The sequence below is a fragment of the Odocoileus virginianus genome, chromosome 23 (assembly GCF_023699985.2).
Source record: "Odocoileus virginianus isolate 20LAN1187 ecotype Illinois chromosome 23, Ovbor_1.2, whole genome shotgun sequence".
In the NCBI taxonomy this organism is placed as follows: domain Eukaryota; kingdom Metazoa; phylum Chordata; class Mammalia; order Artiodactyla; family Cervidae; genus Odocoileus; species Odocoileus virginianus.
In genome coordinates, this window is record NC_069696.1 from 40,377,487 (window position 1) to 40,396,005 (window position 18,519).

General features: G+C 51.3%; 1 long non-coding RNA gene across 1 annotated transcript; it reads left to right on the forward strand.

The window, feature by feature from the left end:
* The first annotated feature begins 1,053 nt into the window (after window positions 1–1,053).
* Window positions 1,054–17,179, forward strand: LOC110131368 (uncharacterized). The gene is made up of 3 exons (XR_002312161.2): window positions 1,054–1,474; window positions 2,189–2,369; window positions 16,779–17,179. It is a non-coding gene; the product is annotated as an uncharacterized lncRNA (long non-coding RNA).
* Window positions 17,180–18,519: the final 1,340 nt, after the last annotated feature.

The window sequence follows — 18,519 nt, forward strand, 5'->3', positions numbered from 1 at the left end:
CCTGCCAGGAGTATGAGGGAATTTTTAAGGGAATGGAGATGTTCTGTATCTTGACTGTGATGGTTATATGATTGTATCTATTTGTTAACACTTACTAAACTGTTCACTTTAAAAAGCGAATTTTACCTTATGTAAAGTATATACCTCATTAGACCTGACTTGGGTGGGAAAAAAAAACCCCTGCAGCCTCTTCACTTGTTTTTCTCAAACTCTGTGAAGAGAATATACACTCTCCCAACCAGAAAAAAGAAACATCCCCCCACAGCAGACGCCCACGCCCCTCTCAGCGCCCTTATTCTGAGTTTCCTGATCCTGCCTCACAAACGGTCCAGAGATACTCTCTTGGGGGGAGACCACCTGAGAGGCTTCCAAACACCACTGAGGGTCCCGGGGGCTCACAGGAGGCGCCTAGCGACCTGGGGCGAGTGGGAGGCCAGGGGGAGGAGCCAAGTGGGCGGGGCTCTGGGCCCCGCCTCCACACGAGCCGTCCCGTCGCATCAGTTCCTCGATACTGAACTTCTGCTTAACTTTCTGTGGGAAACACAGTTCCGCTCGGTGGAAAAGAAACTTAAAAAGCACTGGACCCGACGCTCCTGTACGTGTTGTCTGTAGACGGTCAGATCAGAAAAGGACTGAAGGAGAAGAGGGCGCCCGGGGATGGGATGGTTAGATGGCATCTGCAACTCAGTGGACATGAATTTGAGCAAACTTCGGGAGACGGTGAAGGAGAGGGGAGCCGGCTGTGCCGCTGTCCGTGGGGTTGGAAAGAGACAGACACGGCTTTGCGACTGAACAACCACAAGCACCATATGTAGAAAGGAACTAATATTCCTTACTTATTCTAATTTAATCACTTGATTTAACCTTCACAGTTCTGCCAAGTGGGGATTATTTAATTCTGTTTTTATCCATAGGAAGCATGGACTCGGGAAGGAGTGGTGACCTGCCCAAGTCACAGGGCCAGTGTGGACCCGCCCAGACACGCATGCCCATCCCACCATGAATGAGCATTGTGGGGTAATCAGTGGTGTCCCCAGTGCAAAATATCTTGAGAGAGGTGTAGATCAACAAGCAGGGGAACAGCGAATCGGAGAGGTGGTTTCTGGCTGGAAAAGAATATTCTGGAAGGCTGGACAGGAAGCCTCCCAGGAGCAGGGTAGCAGGAGAGAAAAAGCCCAGAGCAAGTCCTGCAGCTGGAGTGTGTGTTGATGGGGGCAGGAAGGTCATGTAGGAGAGGAGGGAGGCAGGCTTGGGGAGGATGGTCAGAGAAGGGCTTACCTCAACCACCAACTCTCCTGGCAAATAGGTTTCACAGATGCTCAGGATGAACAGAGGGAACGAGGAAAAGAAAGGTCACTGGGTTCTAAGGCCTTCACCATCTGCAGAACACCTGCCTGAGGGTTAGCCTTCTTCCTGTGATTGCCTGGAGCAATGGTCCCCAAGCTGTAAGGGAGGATGTGTAAATAATCCACGGGTGAGTTAAACCAATATTTATTCACCACTGTTCAATCCCAGGGCCAGGGCCAGATGCTTTCACTAATATTAACTTACTTAATTTTCATAATAAACCTGTAAAATAAGTGTTATTATTCCTAAACCCTCACTTGGCAAATGCAGGCAGAGTGCTTATTACGGGCCAGGCACTCCTCAAAGCCCTGGAGATAAAGATGAACAAGACAGTGGAAGGAATGTATCCTGATTCTGGATTTTAATAGCTCTGTGTCATTGGTTGGTTATCTCTCCTGTGCCTCACTCTCCGTATCTATAAAATGGACATAATAATAGCACCTATCTAGGACTACTGATAAGCATGTTAGAAAGCCCGTCATGTGAGCCATCAGCTGCAGCTGATTGGACAGGGGACAGGAGTCTGATGTGGAGGCAGCCAGCCCATTGGCTAGGGGCTAATAATGTAGCCAAAGGGAGAAAGATGAAGTGAGCCCCTCAGTTTCTCTTTGTGAATTGGGAGATGCAGAGAATGAGGCCAGCAGATCAAAAACATGTTCACGTGTACCACAGAGCTTGGAAAGAGAGACAGATGCTTCAGTATCCTTGCTATTGAAAGGTACCTCAAATACCTTTGAAGTATTGCCTAATTAATACCTAATTAATTTGCCTAAGTGACACTTCCTACTTACCCAATGCCCTTTGGTTTTCAGTGTATTTTAACCTCCAAAATTGCCTGCAGGCCTGTGAGTTGAGTGGGGAGAAGACACTTTCCTCATTTTACTGATGAGAAAACGGAGACTCCCAGAGCAAAGTGACTGACCACAGAATCAGCCTGTACAGAAACTGGCACAGAGAGGCAAGATAAGCCCTGGAGCTCTTTCCCCCTCGCGTCAGGCTTCTGGATTCAACTGGTACACCAGGTATTAAAAAGCAAATCTCATTCACTTTGTAGTTTAGTAAAAATTAAAAACGTATATTTTATTGTTGACGCTGAGATACATTCAGGATTGAAAATGTGGCACGTTTTGTTCCAGCCTTTATTTAGTACCTGGTTCAGATCCAGGCCCTATGCACAAAACAGCCGGGGCTGCAGCTCCATCCTCTGCCAATAGAAGGCTGCTGGCACCAGATGAGTAATCCTGAAAAATGGGCAGCCCCTGAGCCCTGCCAGCTTTCTTCTGGGAGGCCTGATGGTCTTTTTGAACCCTTTTCACATTTTAGAATTCCTAAAAATTATTTTTCTGTAGATATTCCTCAAAGTGGGTGTTGGCGAGTTGGGAGTTGGTCTAAGCTTGGCCTCCAAGTTCTACCAGCTGGCAGCTTCTTCCCAGTTAACCTTGTACCCCGGGATCCAAGCACTGCCCAAACTCCAGCCAGGATCACTCACTCATTATTCACTCATCATTTATTGTTGTTGTTGTTCAGTCACCAAGTTGTGTCCAACTCTTTGCAACTTAATGGACTATAGCACGCCAGGCTTCCTTGGCCTTCACTGTCTCCCTGAGTTTGCTCAAACTCATGTCCATTGTGTCTGTGGTGGTATCCAACCATCTCAGTCTCAGTCACCCCCTTCTCTTCCTGCCCTCAATCTTTCCCAGCATTAGGGTCTTTTCCAGTGAGTTGGCCAAAGTGTTAGAGCTTCAGCTTCAGGATCAGTCCTTCCAATGAGTATTGGAATCAATCAAAGGATTGATTTCCTTTAGGATGGACTGGTTGGATCTCCTTGCAGTCCAAGTGACTCTCAAGTGTCTTCTCCAACACCACAGTTGGAAAGCATCAATTCTTCGGCACTCAGCTTTCTTTCTGGTCCTACTCTCATATCTATACATGACTACTGGAAAAACCATGGCTTTGACTATACGAACCTTTGTTGGCAAAGTGATGACTCTGCTTTTTAATATGCTGTATCATTTATTAAGCACCTAGTTTGTTCCTAGGTAGTGCTAGTGGTAAAGAATCTGCCTGCCAATGAAGGAGATACCAGAGACAAGGCTTCAATCCCTGGGTCGGGAAGATCCCTTGGAGGAGGGCATGGTAACCCACTCCAGTATTCTTGCCTGGAGAATCCCATAGACAAAGAAATCTGGCAGGCTATGGTCCATAGGGTCACAAAGAGTTGGACACAACTGAAGCGACTTAGCGATATGTGCCAAGGGCTTCTCTGAAGGCTCAGACGGTAAAGAATCTGCCTGGGTCAGGATGATCCCAAGAAGGGAATGGCTCCCTGCTCCAGTATTCTTGCCTGGAGAATTCCATGGACAGAGGAGCCTGGTGGGCTACAGTCCACAAGGTCACAAAGAATCAGACACAACTGAGCAACTAACACACATATGCAAAGACAGCACTAGTTGCTGTGGATATAATGACAACACAAGGATAATGTCTGCATATTCATGGAGCATATAGTTTAGAGTGAGACACATGCATGAATCAATGAGACATATAAATATAAAACTGAAAATTATGTGAAAGTTCAGAGTGGGATGTTTAATCATAAGAGAGAAACCTGGCTTAGGACAGGTGAGTGCATCAGGGAAGGAAGCTCTGAAGACAGGATGGCTCTGTTGGGATCTGGTACCCATAGTCTCACATCCCGCCCCTACACCTACCTGACCTTGACCATCCCTGGGGCCAGAGTCTTTCTAACACCCCCATCTGACCACGCAGGCAGTGGTTCTCTGTAGCCTGCTGGCTAAGATAACATTTTTCACATGACCTTCAAAGTCAGGTTCTTCCAAGGAGGCCAAGGAGCCTATGCAAAAGCTTGGGGATATAAGACATAGAGGATGGCCCCTGAGGCAGGCCTGAAGGTCATCTCTGGAGAGGTGACACCCCTGCCCCACATCCAGTCCACTGAGGCCGCGTCCTGAAAAGGCCTCAAACTCACCCACTGCTCTCCCTTTCCTGGGCACCATCTTGGTCCAGGGTTCTTCCTACTGGGAGCTGACTCGCTACAACAGCCCGCTCCCCTCTCTCTGCCTCTGGCCTCACCTTCTTTCCCCTGCAGTTGCCAGAATGCTTTGGGACCCAGTGTTGCCCTGCACTGCATCATTGCCCCACTGAAACCCTTCACTGGCTCCCATCACCACTACCACTCAATGGCCCAGTTCCATACTCCTGTAGCACCTGACCTCAACTTCCCCTCCACCCCCCGCCCCCAACCTCATCTAGAATCTTACCTTCAATCAGAAGGGATTATGTGTAGCTGCCCGTGTGTGCCACACTCTCTTGAGAGGCCAAGCCTTTACACTTCTCTTTAAAGGGATGCTCTTCCCCTCTCAGCACCCTTCCCCTTGGGGCTCAGACCAGGGCTTACCTTCTCTGGACACCAGCCTGGGGCAGGCACTCCCACTGTGCTCCTGCGGAACCTGAGGCCCTTCACCACACTCATTGCAATGACTTGTCATCGCCTGATTAGTCTTTCCAACCAGAATCTGATATGCATGAGAGCAGGACCTTGGCCAGCATGGTGGCCTCAGTAGTCAGTGCAAAAAATCTGGTGGTGGGGGAATGGCCAGCTGGGGCAGCACAGATGGAGGGAGGGATGGCTGAGAATTGGGTAAGCAGATGGGTGGATGGGTCCATGACTTGATGGAAAGAGGATGCACAAGCAGGTGATAAGAGAGACGGATGGATCAGTGGTGGGAAGCTGGGGAGTATGGGAGCGTGGTAACCAGTGTGCTTGGATTTGAATCCCAGATCTATCTCTTACTAATTTTGTGACCTTAAGCAAGCTATTCATTAAGCTTCAGTCTTTTCATCTGCAAAATGGAGATGATGGTGATCCTGTCCTCATAAGACAGTTATAAGAGTTAAATTAGTTGATCTGAGCTCCCCGAGGTGGGTGCCAAGCTAGGGGGCTACATTAAGGGGAGTCCGACCCTGGAGAGCTTGGACACAGGATGGGGTGGGCAGGTGGAGGTGGTCAAGACAGGCAGGGCCAGCAGCAGTGAGAAAGGATCAGACCAGAGAATGAGGCTTCCTCTGAGGAAGATGGGGCTGACAAAGTCAGGGCAGGAGTATCCAAGAGTGAAGATGCTGCTGTGCTGGGCACTTCGTCTACAAATATGCAAAGTAGGGATTCTGGTCCTCATTCAAAGGAAGGCAGAGAGGCTGGCCTGGAGGCAGGCAACTGGTGAGGGGCAGAGCAGGGGTTCACATCCAGAACTCTCTGGCTGCTAGAATCTTCCCTCTACCCCACTTGGGCTTGCATGTTAGGGGGTCTTCCATGCCTGGGGCACCGTCATCTAGATCCACTGGTCCAGCTGTGGTGGCTAGGATGTGTCTATTCCTTCTCCCCAAGGTGCCTGGTGTGGGAGTGGGGCCTGTCTGGGAGGGAGGGAGGAGGGGAACGCGTTCTCTGGGAGGTGGAGAGGGAGGTGACTTGATCTTCAGTGAGCAGAGTTTCTGGGCTGGAAGCCACTTGAGAGGTGGTACTGGTGTCCATGTAATGGAGAAGGTGTGGACACCAGATCTGGATCTTGGCAGAAATTGCCTGTCACTGCATTGATTAGAACCTCCTGGGGAGATTCAGTAGCCCCTTGTCGTAGATAGGGCACATGGGGTAGAATCATTGGCTGCCTGGGCCAGGCCAACTCAGAGGGGAGATCAACCAGCTACTTCTCATCAAAGGGGTGGAAAGGAGCTGAAGCGGGGAACGGGTGACCTGGTTCTATACCCACCTCAAACCCTCCTTCCCCAGATTTGCCATCTGCCACTGTGAAGGACTGGGGGGCAAGGAAACAAAACTTTATTGGAGACCTAGAATGGGTGAGGTGCTGTATATGCACTTTCAGAGAGAAAATCCTACTTCATCCCCATGACAACCCTCAGTTTACAGATGGGGAAAATGAGGCTCAGAGAGACAAATGGCTTTCCCAAGTTCCCACTGCCAGGAAGTTGGAGAACTGGACCCAAGGTCGTTCTGTCCCCAGAGTAGCTGCCACTACCTGAGCTCAGCTTGCTGCGCCCCCTCTCTGGCCCTGAGTTACCCACCCGCCCAGGGATGCTTCTTGATGAGATGACCTCTGAGGGCTTGTCCTGAGCTAGAGCACGCTCCCAGAGTCACATGCTCCCACCTTTAGTTCTAGAATCAGGAGCAGAGTACCTGCTTGGAGCTGGCCCTGTGCTGGGTGCTGGGGAGAGAAAACCAAAGACTCTGTCCCCGTCCCCAAGGAGAAGGCAGTCTGGGGGTACGGACAGCTCCGGGGATGGTCCTGGTACCTAAGATGAGTTCTCCTGTATATCCTGAATCCTCCCAAGTATCCAGCCCAGGGCTGGGACCCATGGGGGAGATGGGGAAGAACATAGGTCCCAACCAAGAGAAGCTTGTTTGCTGATGGAGGCCCACTAGGGCTCACTGCAGCTCCTGACCCTCAAGAACAAGGGTGGGCCTCACCTGTGCATATTTCAGCCCTTTCATATCAACTCCTGAGTTGGCCGAGGAAGAGGTCCTTCACTTGCCTCATTTTGTAGATAAGGACAAATGAGGCTCGGAAGAGTTAAGTGACTGATCCAAGATCATAGGACTTTGGAGGAGCAGGAAGCTATAAGCCCACATATTGTCCTGTCTCCTTCCACAGCCCCTCCACATCCCTTCAAATTCAGAGGAGATCTGAAAACACACACACCCCAATACATAGCACCCTGTGAGTCAAAGCTGGCAGAATCAACCACAGGGCAGACACAGAAGGCCTCCTGAAGGAGGTAGGGACTCATGCTGCATCCTAGGAATGGGGTGGCCATTGGCTGGAGCAGAGTGGCATCCCGGGCAGAGGAACCATGTGTGCATAGGCCCAGGGGCAGAGTGTGCCCCTGAGCAGTGGTCAGCACAGGGGGCACAGCTGGGCAGGGAGCTCTGGGGCAGGACGAGGGGCAGGGGAGCTAGGTGGGGGCGCCTGGCTCTCTCCGGAGCTTAAAAGTCAGGCTTCATTTATGGAAGCCGAGAGCTGGGGAGGTGCGGAGGACGGCGTGGGTGGTGCGCTGGGGCTCCTCATCCGCTGAGTCTGGGATACAGGACTGGGCTGACCTCGCTGTTCGACTCGAGTGGTCACTCCTTTCTGAGCTCGTTCCCTCCTCAGAGGATCGGAATCTCCGAGTCCGTGAAGTTCTGACATTTATGACTCGGGGTTGGAATGACCTTTTATTAAATCAACACCGTTACTGAGGAGCATGGGGGTGCCCGACCCTGGGAAGGGCTGAGCAGGAAACCAGAGAAAAGTCGAGATGTGGGGGCAGCAAGGGCCTGTCTGGGTGGCCTTTGGGAGAGGAGGGAACTGGGGGTGCAGATGAGGGTAAGGGCGGGCTCTGGGCCAGGCTGATGGAACCTCTGCAGCTGAGGGGTGGGAGGGTGGCTAGGAGACAAATCTGAAATGGCAAACACACCTGGCCACGCCCTGCTCTGGAGAAGCCCATCCCAACCCCATACCTCACTGCATCTCCTGACCCCAGAACCCAGTCTATTTTCTCTTCTTTAAAAAATAAGTTCTTTTATTTATTAGGCTGTGTCGGGTCTCAGTTTCAGCACTCAGGATCTATCGTGCAGTTTCCACAGTTGTGACGTGCTGGCCTAGTTGCCCCGAAGCATGTGGGATCTTAGTTCCCCGACCAGTGATTGAATCTGTCATTCCCTGTGTTGCAAGGCAGATTCTTAACCGCAGACCACCAGGGAAGTCCCCCTCGTGTGTTTTCTTCCCCTTTTGCAAATGCTTCCCTCCCAGCCTCTCCAGCGCATCCCAACCCTGCCAGCTAAATCTCATCCCCTGGGTCCTCCAGCCTCTAAGAGGCCCCTGAGGAAGGGAAAGAGAACACCCGTCATGCGTTCACTCCCTAAGAAAACCCGTGTGAACTGCCCATCCTGGTGCTGTCCTGCTGCTGTTCAGGCGCCCAGTCGTGTCTGACTCTTTGAGACTGCACGGACTGCAGCATGCTAGGCTTCCCTGTCCTTCACCAACTCTGTCCTAGCACGTGGAATACCGTTGAGCAGGGACCCCTGCCTTCCGGTGCTTCCCTGCCAACCACAGAGAAAGCAATAAATGAATAGACGAAAATGTGATATGGGACATGGAAGGTAGGACAAGGAGCACAGAGCAAGGGGAATGGGGCAGTTGCAATTTAAAGAGAGGTGGTCAGGCCAGGCCTTGCAGTGGCGTTTGAGCAGATTTGAAGGGTTTGGGGTGTGGGGAGGGGGAGCTAGCTCTGAGCCACAGTAATTTACCAAAGGCTCTGAGCAGCTCCACAAGGCATCTTACAGGCTTAGAGGGCTTCCCAGGTGCCATTAGTGGTAAAGAACCCACCTGCCAATGCAGGTAGATATAAAGAGAGGTGGGTTCAATCCCCGGATCAGGAAGATCCCCTGGAGGAAGGAATGGCAACCCACTCCAGTATTCTTGCCTGGAGAATCAACTTGGAAAGAGGAGCCTGGCAGGCTCCAATCCATGGGGTCGCAAAGAGTTGGACATGACTGAAGTGACTTAGCACACAGAGGGTGAACACATTGCCCAAGATTTCTCAGCCAGGGAGTGGTGGGCCCAGGATTCAAACCCAAGTCCACTGAATCTGAACCCATGCAGGGAAGAGTGATGGGGTTATAGCAGAGATGCTGGGGCCCTAGTGAATGAGAGTCGAACCTCAGCTTGGCCATGTTTTAGCTGAGTCTCAGGCAGGCTACTTACTACTCTGAGCCTCAAATTCCTCATCTATACCTGAGGGTCATGACAGAGCCCTCCTCATGGGGTAATTTACAGGATGAGAAAAGGCGGTACACAAAGTGTTTACACAGAGCCTGGCACCAGGCAAGGGCTCCAATGTGGTAACAAATCTTCACCATCACTATTATCATCAGCAGCAGCAGCATCACCATCATTATCAGCACCGTCATCATCACCATCACTATTATCATACCACCATTGTCATCATCATCACCGCCATTGCCATAATCAACACCGTTGTCATCACTATCATTATCATCATCACCATCACCATCGTTTTGTCTCTATGATGTCTCATCTGCCCAAGCCACACCACAGAGTGACTCCAGTAAGGACGCCTGGCCTGTGGCCTGGGCCAGTGGATGGAGCCAGTCCTGAGGGGCTGGCTGGAGCGAGAAGGCGGGCGTGCTTGGTGGACAGGTTCCCTCTGGCTCCATCCTTCCCTCCCTTGCTCCCTCACTCCTCTCTCTCCAGGCTGATGAAATATGGATGAGCTGGCAGTGGTGTCGCTGTGCTGCTGAGCAGGCTGCCATGGACCCAGGGAGGGTGATGGATAGCCCTGATTACACTGGCCCAGCAGGGGGAGGATGGGGAGGGATAGCCTCATCCATCTCAGGCCCCTCCTCCCAGCCTCCTTCAGCCCACCTTGTCTAGCAGCTTCTGCCCTCCCGGGAGCCAGCCCTCCCAGGCTCTGCCAGGGTCTCCGTCCCAAAGGCTTGTGGCCTCTGTCATCTCCTTGACCTCTCACAGCAGCTTGCAATGGAGAGAAGGCTGTTCTGTTTGCAAATGAGGGACATGAGGCCAGAGAAGGGAAGAGACCTGCAGAGTGAGTGGCTGTCAGGACTAGAAACTTCCAGTGTCCCACTGCCTTGTCAATACCTGTCCAGCTTCTCAGGAGTATTTTCTATACATGGGAAGTGATATATCTTGGAGTCATACAGTTTGGATCCCAGCTCTTCTGAGTGCCCTTGGGAAAAATCAGTTAAACTTTGAGCTCACCTTCTCCATCTGGGACTTCCCTGGTGGTCCAGTGGTAAAAAATCTACCTGCTAATGCAGGAGACATAGATTTGATCCCTGGTCCAGGAGAGGTTCCACATGCCATGAGGCAATGAAGCCCATGAGACACAACTCCTAAAGCTCATGTGCCCAAGAGCCCATGCTTCACAACTCGAGAAGCCTCTGCAATGAGAAGCCCGCTCACACAGCTGGAGAAAGCCCATGCACAACAGTGAAGACCCAGCACAGCCAATAATAATAATAATAAAATACAAACCCTTTTTTAAAATGTCCCCATCTATTTAACGAAGATGATGATTTCAGTCATCTGGATTCAGAAGCCCACCTCCCCAGACCCATACATGGGTGAGGGTCTCTGAGGACTGCAGAAGCTCCCTGCCCTTCTCTCCATGACCCCAGTGCATCTTCCCGTCCCCCACCCTGGGCCTTCCACCTGCAATGCCTTCCCCTCTTTTCACCTGATGAGCCTGGGGTCCAGTTAAAATATCACCTCTGCTGGGAAGCCTTCCCAGACCCTCCTATTTCTATGTGGGGAATATCGCTCCCATTTGGAACCATCACTGGGCTTAGCCACCCCGGGGCCACAGCCTGGGTCCCCCACACAGCAGTCCATCAATCAGCTCCCTCCCCATCACCTTGTGTCCTGGCAAAGTCCTCTCACAGGGGCTCCTTCTCGATGGAGACACTGGTCATCAAGGTAGCACTTGACAAAAGGCTCCGGGCTTTATTCCTCCCAGGAATGTCTGACTTTCCAGAGCAGACGTCAGGGATTGCTTCTCACCAGCCCAAGGACAGACTCAGCAGTGGTGGACTTTCAGGGTGACTGATGGAGCCTGTTTAGAGCAGCTGAGGCTCTACAAGCCCCCTAAATCCCACCGTGCCACCAGCTGTCTGTGTCCCCCTGGGGCAGGGGGAACATGGGTGTCACCTGAACCTGACCTCAACCCTTCCTCATGCAGGATGGATAAAATCTAAATTCTGATGCCTGCCGGCTCCAGCCTCATCTTCCCCAAATCTCCTGGCTCCCAGTGCCCATCCTCCGGCACCCCACATCACTTCCCACCATCTACATATGCCCTTATTTTACTTTTGCTACACTAGCTTGACCTGTCCTCCCTGTGCTGAACTTGGCTGCCTCAGGGCCTTTGCACAGACTCTCCGTTGCCCGTGGTGCACTTTGCACAACTGTTCGCCTGATTTATGTCCGCTCACTTCTCAGTCTCCATGGAGGCAGCCCTTCTTCAGAGATGCCTTTCCCAGCACCTGGGACTAGGTTGAGCCTCTCTCTTTGCTCCCCAGCACTTCTCACAGTTTGTGATTGCACACTATTTATATCATTGCTTGCCTCCTGAGAGAGCCGTTGCCAAGAGCATGGACTCGGGGATCAGACTGAATGAGTTTACAAAGAAGTTTCCCCTCACATCAGCTGTGTGGCCTTGGCCAAGTTCCTTCATCTCTCTGTGCTGCTTTAGTCTCTCTATCTGTGCAACAAGCCAGTCAAAGGACCTCCTTGTGGCGCTGCTGTGAGAGCTATATGGGCTTAAGCAGTCAAGCACTTACAACAGCACATAGTTCTTAGTGGGAGCTTAACACGTATCTACCTGGAGTGTTACTGTCTGTCTCCACGTTGGAATATAAGCTCTGTGAGGGCAGGGACTGCACTCATTTTTTCACTGACTTATGTCTAGCCCCAGTGCTGGCACGTGAATGATAAATGCTGGCACATGAGCCAACAAATAGTAAATGAATGACACTGTGATTGGTGTAGTGAAGTGTTTCCAAAATTTTCCAGTTTTAAAATGTTTTGCAATTTTAAAGGAGTCTATGGACTCTCTCTAAAGGACTATATGGATGATAGTTTCACTTCAAGTATTCATTAATGGAGAAAAAGAATAGTATCATTATATCACCATGTTTCTCTGAGTTCAGTAATGGTTTTCTAAGAATATGTATTTATTTGGCTGCAGCAGATCTTCTTTGCATCATACAGGATCTTTAGTTGTAGCATGCAGGATCTAGCTCCTTGACGAGGGATCAAACCAGAGCCCGCTGCATTGGGAGCACAGAATCTTGGCCACTGGACCACAAGGGAAGTCCCTAGTAATGCTTTTAATGAAACTCTCATCTCAACACTTGACAGAGTCTGGGGAGGATGAGAAGCCTGTGACTGCCAAGGGTATGGACTGGCTGGTGCACATGTGGGTCCAGAGGTGATAGGCAAACCTCGCCTGAGTTCAGGTTCACGGTTGAGTAGGAGGTGCATTCATGACCACCCAGGGAAGTCATCAGGATGAGGCTTCAGGCACAGGCCTGGATCCAGGAGGGCCGGGCCGGGGCTGGGGATGTGGGAGCATCCATTTAGACATGGGGCTACAAGCAGGGGATGCACGAACCCCCTGAGGAAGTGTATGTGGAGGAGGGGAGGGGAGGGGAGGGGAGCCTCCTGGGAGCCATCCCACAGAGGGGAAGAGATGGGAGCTGCAAGAAGCCAGAGACTGATGCTCTTGGAAGGCGAGTGGGAGGGATGGAGCCCATGTGCGGGGCACTGCTGCCCTAGAAACAGGGTGGCTGATTAAAGGAATCGATAGATGCAGAGGGCCTCGCCTGGGGCTGGTATGTGGAAGGCTCCCCATCAGCCTGTTCTCCTCCGTCTGCTGCGGGGAAGTGTGTGAATAGGCAGGCTCATCACCCAGAGCCTGCCGTGGCTTCATGTCTCTGGGCTTCCCGTGGGGGACTGCAGGAATGGACCCTTGGAAGAACCTGCTGCCTGCTAGCACCCCTACCATCTCTGGTTCCCCCCACACTCCCCCCACTTACTCTGGGCCTCTTCCCTCCCACCCCCTTTCTCATCCACAGAGCAGCAACCCCACAGCAGTCCCCAGCTGGCTGGGCGGCCATGAGGGAGCCCCCCAGCCCCGGCCTGGGGCAGCACTGGCTGGAGTCTGGTCCAATCCAAGGATTCTGACAGCTCCCCTGCATCCTTATGATACCTGGCAGATCACTGACAGCAGTTCCAGGATGGATGGTGAGACCTGCAGGCCGGGAGACAGGGCCAGCATCTGCTGGGGTTTGGGGTGGGCTTTTTCTTCCATACAAAGTAACAGAAATTAAAACAAGCCAATCATTTTTAGCTAAATCAAGTTTAATAACAGAGCAGGAGCACACTGGATCCCCAAAAAAGAGGGCAGCATCACAGGTGCTTAGAATCACCGGGCTGGCTCTGAGACATAGACTCTTAGAGAAATACACCCTTACAATGCTAGAGTCAGAACCCTTAGGATCACAGAGCCTCAGATCTCTAAGGAGGCAGGAGAAGGGGCCAGAAGACTTAAAGGCCTGCATTCTCATCCTGTCTCTACCACACACAAACTGTGTGACTTGGCAGGTTACCTCATTTTTCTGTTTTTCAGTTTCCTCCGCTGTTAAAATCAAAGTAGGGCCCTGTTATGAGAATTCTGTGGATGCTGCTGTGACATACTCTTAAGTCAACGTATCTCAGAAGCATAATCCTCAAGTGGTCTTTGGTCCTACCTTATTATGCATTGCATGCAGCGCAAGAGATGCTTATCACCTCCAAAAACAGAGTTGACTGCCTCACGAGGCAGCCAATTTTATTTTCAAATAGGTCTGATTGAAAGCCTTCTTCTTGGAAACTTCTACCCACCGTGAGGACTGGCTGTACCTTCCATTTTTGCTTATGCTCTTCCACAGGGCAGATTTCCATGAGTAAAATTCATCATCATGCCATCATCCTGTACCAGCTAAGGGCCTAAAGCCTTCACACTAAGTGCTTGCTGCCAGGACTGTTTCACCGTGGTCAAGGATGTCCTCTGTTCTATACACAGAAGAGCCACTTATTCATCCATTCAGTAAACTGTGTTCTATGGGCCAGGGGCAGAATGTGGGCAGACTCCAGGTCCTTGCACTTGGGAAGCTCACAGTTTAGTGGGAAGGATGCCAATTAAAGAAGCAACAGTGTTCAGAGGGGTCACACAGGCACCCTGGGTGGTACCCTAGGTTCTGGGATAAGAGATAGAGGCTAAGTTCTATTTCCTACTAGTTTTCTATGTGATGTTGAACACATTTCTGAACTTTGCTTTCCCAAATGACAAAAATAATTTAAAGCTTTAGGGACCAGGATAGCCCTTGCCTCCTATGGGGCACTGGGAAGTTCCCAAGAGACAATGAAGCAGCTACTGCTATTGTCTGCCCTCCTCGCCACTGACAGAACCTTCTCAGATTGAATCACACACAACCTTAGAGGTGATTAGATGAATCTCACTTGGTTTAAGGCTCTCATAGCAGTTTCTGTCCTTTACCACTCACTGGTCTTGAGTGGGCATGTGGTCCCATTCAGAGTCATAATAATATAAAGAAGAATCCCTGAAGCATGTGCTGAGTAAGAGGATGCTTCAAGGTAAAGTTTCTCCTCTCTGATGGATGAGAAAGCCAGCTTTGATCCCTTCCCTCTGTTCCTGTTTTGGACACTGTTGAATGAGGATGTGATGCCTGGAGCTGTGGCAGTCATCTTGTGGCCATTCGAGATCAAGCTTAAGGACAAGTACCAACATGCTGAGGGTACTAGAGTGGAAGACAGTGCAATGGACTGAATGTTTATATTCCCCAAATCTTCAGATATTGAAATCCTAATCCCCTGATATGATGGAATTAGGAGGTTAGGACCTTGAGAGGTAATTAGGTCATGAGGATGGAGCTCCCATGAATGCAATTAGTGCTCTTACAAAAGGGACCCAAGAGACCTCATGCCCTCTTTCTGCCATGTGAGGATATAAGAAGTCAGCATACTTCCACTCAGAACCCAAGCATGCTGGTACTCTGATCTTGGACTTGCAGCCTCTGGATTGTTGTTATAAGCTGCCCAGGCTATGGGATTTTGGTAGCAGCCTGAATGACTAAGATAGGTGGAAAGATAACACTATTAAGGTGCAGAATCAACCTTAGCACAATCTACATTCAGACATCTCACTAAGTAAGCAATAGATGTCCTGTGGCTTAAGTTACTGATAGCTAGGTTTTCTATGATCACAGCTAAGCATGTCTTTTCTTCACCTCCCCAGTTCCTATGCAACCTTCCAAAGCCAGAGGAGCCATCATCCCTCCTACATACAATCTTGCTGATGATCAGCAAATATTTATCAAGCACTCACATGGCCCCTGTTTTGGTGACAGTATAGTGGGAGACAGGCAAAAATAATTAAATAGATGATTGAACTAATTATACATGGCAATGAGTTTTATCCATTGAGGGATGGGGCTCACATAGACAATGTCAGGGAAACCCCTTTGGGTTGAGTCATCAAGGAAGGCCATTCCAAGGAGGTGACACTTAATAAGAGCCCTGAATGAGGGCCCAGTGTAGGGCAGGGAGATTTCCTGATGGTAACTGACCTGAGGTGGAAAATAGCTCAGTGTGTTTGGGCGGTGGAGAGAGGGTAGACCCAGGTTGTAGGATGAGAGAAAGAGCTTGGGTTCCATTTTAAGGGACGCCAGTGAGAGTTTAGGGGGCTTCCCTGGTGGCTCAAGCGGTAAAGACTCTGCCTGCAATGCGAGAGACCCAGATTCGATCCCCGGGTCAGGAAGATCCCCTGGAGAAGGAAATGGCTACCCACTCCAGTATTCTTGCCTGGAAATTTCCATGAACAGAGGAGACTGGCGGGCTACAGTCCATGGGGTCGCAAACAGTTGGACACGACTGAGCAACTAAACACTTTAACCCTAGTGAGAGTTTAAGCCAGAAAGTGGCTCAGTCTCATTTCTGCTTTAAGGTTGCCAGGTGGGGGGGTTTCCCAAATCCTTCCAACCTCCCCTGGGCCACCTCTGCCCTGGTCTGTTTGTCTCAATCCTCTGCCAATTTGCTGTTGCCACCTCTAGACCACAAGGTTCTCCCAAGTTGGGACCATTTCTGCCCCTTCTCTATGCTCACTGCCCAGCACCGTGACTGACAGCCCCTTCCTCCAAGGCGGTCAGCACCCAGCAAGCCCTTCCCGGCACCATGCTGCCTCCCAAGGGTCAGCAGCCTGACAACTAGCCTTAGGAAAGCAGCCGACCCCTTCCCTTCGGTCTGCACCCCTGGCCTCTGGCAACAGGCAGAGCTCGGGTCACCAGGGACCAGCACAAGGCCTGGGTTTGCTCAGTTTTTATGAGCATGCCTGTATCTAGAAATGGAAAAGCCAGGCGATTCTGCCTCCCCACTACTGTCACCAAGCTGGACTTCTCCTTCCCAGCCCCGGCTGTCCCTGACTCCTCCTGCTTCCCCTCCTTTGGCTGAATCAGACTGTCCAGGGACAGAGGAGAGGAGGACAGAAAGAGATTGTGCTCCCTAGCTTGAAAAGCAACAAAGACACTCCTTCACAGCATCACCAACCCTCCAGCTTTGTGGGGAGTAGAGGTTCCACCACCAACCAGAGTCGTGTAAGCAGCTGGTGGCCTCTGGGATCGAAGGACAGCATATCTGATGGCTCTGGGGTGAATCAGGGGCGGGGCAGGAGGGGGAGATCTGGAATGTCTTGGTTTCTTTCCTCTGCAGCCTGATCCCATCCTTCCTCCTGTGACATTTATTGCTCTGGACTGTATGTTTCAGACACCAAGTCTTAGCATCCTGGAACACCAAGAACCCTGAGAGATCAACGCAGGCCTGCCGGATACCCAAGGGAGAGGAGTTGCATTCCAGCCAGTCACCTTGGCCCAGGGGAGCCACACTTCTCAGCGAGGGGAGAGCGAGGCCCACAGGTTTGCTCTGGGACCTCCAGGAGTCTGAATCGCATCCTTGTGTGGTCAGCCCTCCTTCCCCCAGCCCCCGCTCCTTGCAGGATCACTGCACGGTTAAGAGCTCACCCTTCCAGCCAGGCTGCCTGGGCTGAATCTCAATTCTTCCACTTCCTGGGTGTGTCTGTTTCCCCATGTGTAACACAGAGATGTGACAGCTCTGACCTGTAACGTGCTCAGAGCAGGGCCTGCCACACAGTAAATGCTCCATCAGAGTTGGCTGCTATTCTTATTTGCCACTGAGGCTTCTCAAGCTCCAGATGGGCAGGGGCTTGCCCAAGGCTGCCCAGCAAGACTGTGGCAGGTCCCAGGCTGGAATGTGGATCTCCTAACTTACAGGGCAGCGCTCTGTCTGAGTTCACAGAGCTTTGATGGTTGCAAAGAGCTTTGGAGATGCACCTCAAGGCATCAAACTGCCCCCCAATAGCCGCACACAGACACATCATCACCCCAGGGACGCACAGATGAAATCGCAGACAGATAAGAAACCGTTGTGTACACCCGGCCTCTGATGCTGAGACAGTGATGCTGGAGCACACACCAGGCTCTCCACGATCCAGGCCTCCTCCAGGCCTCACTACCCTTTTATTCTCTCCTTCCTTCCCATCTCCTCACCATTCCTCTCCCTCCAACACTCACATATTTATGGCTATTTTCCCAAAGTCCCCAGCCTGTCTGGAAATGAGGGGTGATGTTGTCAGCTCCGCCAACCAAAAGCCCACATGTTTATACCCATCTTCTGGGCTGTGTCCCTGCTCACCTGGAGAATCCAAGGAGGCCAGGGGTGGAAGTTGTATAGCCAGAGCCAGCGCTGAGCTGTGGGCCTCCAGCTGGGACCAGGTCCTCTTATCTTCATTCCCCTCAAGGATGTCCCAGGGCACCTGGGGGCTCTGCCTGAGTCCCTCTGGGAGCAATGGGAAGCTGAAATCTACATGATCTTCACCTTCAGGGCTGCTCAGCGAGGCCCGGCCGAACAGAGCCTCCCATGTTACATGGAAGATACAACCTCAGAACCTTACAGCATCAGGGCTAGAGGACCCCTCCCAGCTAACTAATCCAGACCCTCTTTTCAAAGATGCGGAGACTGAGGCTTAGAGAGGGGATGAGATTTTCCCAGGGTCACACAGCAAAACAGCAAGCAGGGCCTCTCTCCTCGCTTCACGTTGAGGGTCGTGGGGTGGCTCACTAGCCTGATGCTGACCCCAAATGGCACTGTCCCCCACTGCTCATCAGTCCCAGCCCCTCATCCCTCCAGATCCAGGCTATGGTTCCCAAACAGAGACCACAAGGCTCTTTCGTGATGGTCTCCAGAGTCAGAAACCTTCCCAGAGCCTGTCCGGAGACTCCTCTATGATTTATTCCCTCTCTCTCTTCCTGTTTATTCAACCCCTCAGCAAAATGTCCCAGGGGAGAGAATTTATGAGAGGAGAAGGAGGGAAGTGAGGAGAGAAGGGGTGGGGAGATGCATGTGGGTTGATAAAGAGAAGAGGAGAGAGGAGAGAAGAGAGAATTTAAGGAGACAGCAGCACAGGGTGTGTGTTTGCATGAGCAGCAAA